General features: G+C 40.3%; 2 non-coding genes across 2 annotated transcripts; one reads left to right on the top strand and one right to left on the bottom strand.

Annotated features, from left to right (window-relative positions):
- The first annotated feature begins 2,940 nt into the window (after positions 1-2,940).
- Positions 2,941-3,013, top strand: trnar-acg. The gene has a single exon. It is a non-coding gene; the product is annotated as a tRNA-Arg (tRNA).
- Positions 3,014-4,185: 1,172 nt separating this feature from the next.
- On the bottom strand, positions 4,186-4,258 carry trnar-acg. Its single transcript has one exon. It is a non-coding gene; the product is annotated as a tRNA-Arg (tRNA).
- Positions 4,259-5,309: the final 1,051 nt, after the last annotated feature.

Below are 5,309 nucleotides of genomic sequence, written 5' to 3'. Positions count from 1 at the left end.
TCTGTAATCTCTGACTGACTAATATGTTGTAAAGGCGTAATATAAAAAATATTGAAAGTTGTGGTTTGGTGGCTAAATAATTTATAAAAATTGCTATCTTAAATGCATAATGCCATACATTTGCCTTTTTTACATCAGTGCTATACAGATACCCAGCCTAAAACCCCAAGGGCAAGCAATGCAGAGGCACAGTGGCTAGGGAAAAACTCCCTAGAAGGGTGGAACCAGGCTCCGAGGGGTGGCTAGTCATAGAATTAGAATACTACAATGGGAATTAAACTTATTACGATGGGATAAAATCAACCATTTTGGTCAGGGAGTTGGTCAACCATGGTATGACTGCTGTGATAAAATATTGTGTGAAATAATGAATTTGAAGAATGTAACTGCACTGTATGATTGTTAGTTAGCCAGACAGTTCAAGAAGAATGATTCCATAAATTTTTCCATTAACTTCCAATATGCCAAAATTACATTCAAACAATGCAGTCACTCCACAGCCATACACTGGCTGAAATCAGTTAATGGCAAGTTGTAAATGCAACTTGATATTGTATCATATAATAGCACTTACAGCTTTCCAAGAAAATGAAAATATAGACATTTATGATCTGTTTACATATACATTACCAAATGTATGTGGACACCTGCTCGTCAAACATCTCATTCTAAAACTATGGGTATTAGTATGAAGTGGTCCCCCCTTTTCTGCTATAATAGCCTCCACTCTTCTGGGAAGGCTTTCCACTAGATGTTGGAACATTGCTGCGGGGACTTGCTTCCATTCAGCCACAAGAGCATTAGTGAGGTTGGGCACTGATGTTGGGCGATTAGGCCTGGTTTACAGTCAGCGTTACAATTCATCCCAAAGGTGTTTGATGGGGTTGAGGTCAGGGCTCTGTGCAGGCCAGTGAAGTTCTTCCACACCGATCTCGACAAACCATTTGTGTATGGACCTCGCTTTGTACATGGGGCATTGTCATGCTGAAACAGGAAAGGGCCATCCCCAAACGGTTGCCGCAAAGTTGGAAGCGCAGAATCGTCTAGAATGTCTTTGTATGCTGTAGCGTTAAGATTTCCTTTCACTGGAACTAAGGGGCCTAGCCCAAAAATGAAAAATAGCCCCAGACCATTAGTTCTCCTCCACCAAACTTCTCAGCTGGCACTATGCATTGGGACAGGTAGAGTTCTCATGGCATCCGCCAAATCCAGATTCGTCTGTGTTCTTTTTCCCATCTTAATCTTTTCTTTGTATTGGCCAGTCTGAGATATGTATTTTTCTTTGATAGTCTGCCTAGAAATCCAGCATCCCGGAGTCGCCTCTTCACGGTTGACGTTGAGACTGGTGTTTTGCGGGTACTATTTAATGAAGCTGCCAGTTGAGGAATTGTGAGGCGTCTGTTTCTCAAACTAGACACTCTAATGTACATGTCCTCTTGCTCAGTTGTGCACCGGGGCCTCCCACTCCTCTTTCTATTCTGGTTAGAGCCAGTTTGCGCTGTTCTGTGAAGGGAGTAGTACACAGCGTTGAACGAGATCTTCAGTTTCTTGGCAATTTCTCACATGGAATAGCCTTCATTTCTCAGAACTAGAATAGACTGACGAGTTTCAGAAGAAAGTTTTTTCTGGACATTTTGAACCTGTAATCGAACCCACAAATGCTGATGCTCCAGATACTCAACTAGTTTAATGGTCCGTTTTATTGCTTCTTTAATCAGCACAACCGTTTTCAGCTGTGCTAACAATTGCGAAAGGGTTTTCTAATGATCAATTAGCCTTTTAAAATGATTAACTTGGATTAGCTAACACAACGTGCCATTGTAACACAGGAGTGATGTTTGCTGATAATGGGCCTCTGTATGCCTATGTTGATATTCCATAAAAAAAATCTGCCGTTTCCAGCTACAATAGTCATTTACAACATTAACAATGTCTACACTTTATTTCTGATCAATTTGATGTTATTTTAATGGACAAAAAAAAGAAGCTTTTCTTTCAAAAACAAGGACATTTCTAAGTGACCCCAAACTTTTGAACGGTAGTGTAGTCTATAAATGAGTTACAGAGGGCAAATATAGTACACAATGATTTCTAATACTGATCTAACGATCCTGGATAAGATATGCCTCAATTTAAGGGGCAAAAACATTTCAAGGTTGCCAGAAGTCGAACCTAGAATATTCTGCTCCGTAGTCAGACGCGTTATACGCCATTGCGCAACAAGCAGCTGAAAAAAGACGCCAAAATGGCTATTTTGGTCAATTCAGGGTAAATTATTGTTAGTGAAACTGTACAATATGTTTCGAATTTGCAAAACATATGGTATGTTACATATTCTAGCTAGGTGACTAACGTTAGCTAGGCTAGGGGTTAGGTTATATAGTTAAGTTCAGGAGTTAGGTTAAAGGGTTAACTCCTAAATTTAACTATATCATGAACCCTAACCCCTAACTTAGCTAATGTTTGCCAGCTAGCTAACATTAGCCACCTAGCCAGAATTTGTAACATATCATATGTTTTGCAAATTCGAAACATATTGTACGAATTGGGTATTGGACATCCACAAATTAATACATACCATACGAAATGTAACATATCATATGAAATGGGGCGTCTTCGGATTTAGATACAGAATAATACGAAATGCTCTGAAACCAGGTTGCAAATCGAGCTCTGATGATTGGTTGACGGTAGGTGGGGGTGGTACGTCCTGTATATACACAAACTCCCTTCACAACAGCTCTGCTCTGCTCCACGCAGTATAAGTGCCCTGCCTTCTGCACTGGCCGCACCTCAGTAAACGCTGTATGTCTATTGCAGACGATGGATTGATCAAGCTGCTAGCTTTATGCTAACCAATCACATTCAGTTTCACTACAAATCATTTACCAGGAATTGCCCAATAAAAAAATGGCTCATTTGGCAAATTAGATCAGGAGAGGGCTTGTGGCGCAATGGATAACGCGTCTGACTACGGATCAGAAGATTCTAGGTTCGACTCCTGGCAAGCTCGTTCATTTTCTTTTTGCGCCACCCATCCAAATCACAAAACGAGATTCTCACATGATGGGTTATCTATTCAGTTCATCCAAATAAAAAGGCTCTGCGGAAACAATGCATTGTTATCAGTAAGAGAGGCATATGTGAAACGCTACTTAGCTTTATTCCACTGTCTTTGTTATCATCACGCAGGCTATTCATAACACAGTTTGCCAACCACAAATTGGGGCCGGGCTGCTGTACTGAGTGAGATAAAACGTTCAGAACATTGTCGATATTTCAGTAGGAGGGGGGGGGTTGTTATGGGGGTGCCCGGTTATCAACACAGACAGTAGGAGCCAATTTATGCTTGAACCGAAAATTTGGTCGGAGGCGCCATATGAATGGTGTGATGCTATTTCTGGAGTCTCAGTAGGCACGCAGAGGCCAAATTGATCTCTTTATCGCATTGCTTTGTGTCTCCCAAATTATGTAACAATGTGGAGGGCTCCATATAGCTCTGCATTTTCAACCTAAAGGCTGTGAGTTCAAATCTCATAACTGACAATTTGAGCTAATTAGAAACTTTTCAACTAATTGCTACTTTTTAGCTACTTTGCAACTAACTTTACTTAGCATGTTAGCTAACTCTTCCCCTAACCTTAAGGTTAGGGGAAGGATTAGCTAACATGCTAAGTAGTTGCAAAGTAGCTTAAAAAAAAAATGTAGTTGAAAAGTTGCTAATTAGCTAAAGTTGTCATTATGATATTTGAATTTATACATTTGCATTACGTGACCAAACACCCTCCTTTCGTTTTTTGCCTGGGCCTCTGCATAAGTCAGGGCATTCATACTTCTTGTGCTTCATGGAGCAGAGCTGTTGCGTTTCTGTTTATACAGGACCTCCAGTCCCACCTACCGTTAACCAATCATATAAATACAGAGCTATATGGAGCCCTCCACATTGTTACAACATTTGGGAGGCGCAAAGTAATGCTATTACGGAGCTCAATTTGGCCTCGGCATGCCAACGTTGTTGCTTTACTCCGCTATTGCGTCACTCCATCCATATGGCGCTTCCGCCCACATGTTCAGATCAAGCATAAATTGGCTCTTAACGTTAACGTTACCGTCTGTGTTGCCAACCAGGCACCCCCATAACAAATTTGGTTTGGATTTGGATGGGTGGAGCAAAAAGAAAATGAACGAGCTTGCCAGGAGTCGAACCTAGAATCTTCTGATCCGTAGTCAGACGCGTTATCCATTGCGCCACAAGCCCGCTTCTAAAGTTTGTCCCCGCCATTGCGGTTTTATCATTGGTTTATTCCTGGTAACTTCTTGCAGCGGAATTGTCTGTGATTGGTTTGTGCGTAATTTCTTCGAAGGCGGACAGCTATATGATTGGTCCTCACCCTGCAGTTAATATTCGGGGACATCAAAGATTTTCATAGATGCATTTTTTATTCGTTTTTCTGATATAACTACACGTCGAGCATTTTGTCCAGTAGACCTATTGTTGACACTGTATGTATTCATTATAACATACATATAGTTATATTCTTGTGTATTCTATTTTATTACTCTTGTGTTACTATTTTATTTTCAAACTGCATTGTTGAGGGCTCGTAAGCAAGCATTTCACGGTAAAGTCTACACCAGTTGTATTCATCGAATGTGACAAATACAATTTGATTTGTATGTATTTTTCCCCCCAAATAGAATATACATAACTAAATGCCCCATGAGCTTAACTGTCATTACTCCAATGTTGGTCAACACTGTAAATGTAAGTACATGTACACTGTGTAGCTTCAAAACATGGTTAAAACTATAATTTTGATATCATGGATGGTCAGTCATCTGTTTATGAATTTGAGAGTGTTGTTACATTTCTCCTGCCCCACCCCTCAGCTTTTTACCAAAACAGTGGTTGTTGCAACTGTGGCCAGCAGCCATTTTAGGCCTAGGTTTCAATGGCAAATAAGTCGGCTATGACTATTGGTAAACAGTTAAACTACTCATAACTCAACCATGCTATGCAACATGGTAAAGTATATTTATGCAACAGATTATACTCTCTAAACTCAGCAACAAAAAAAAAGTCCTCTCACTGTCAACTGCGTTTATTTCCAGCAAACTTAACATGTGTAAATATTTGTATGAACATAACAAGATTCAACAACTGAGACATAAACTGAACAAGTTTCTCAGACATGTGACTAACAGAAATTGAATAATGTGTCCCTGAACAAAGGGGGGGTCAAAATCAAAAGTAACAGTCAGTATCTGCTGTGGCCACCAGCTGCATTAAGTACTGCAGTGCATCTCCT

This window comes from Salvelinus namaycush, chromosome 1 (genome assembly GCF_016432855.1).
Source record: "Salvelinus namaycush isolate Seneca chromosome 1, SaNama_1.0, whole genome shotgun sequence".
NCBI lineage: Eukaryota > Metazoa > Chordata > Actinopteri > Salmoniformes > Salmonidae > Salvelinus > Salvelinus namaycush.
This window is presented reverse-complemented; position numbering and strand designations above follow the sequence as displayed.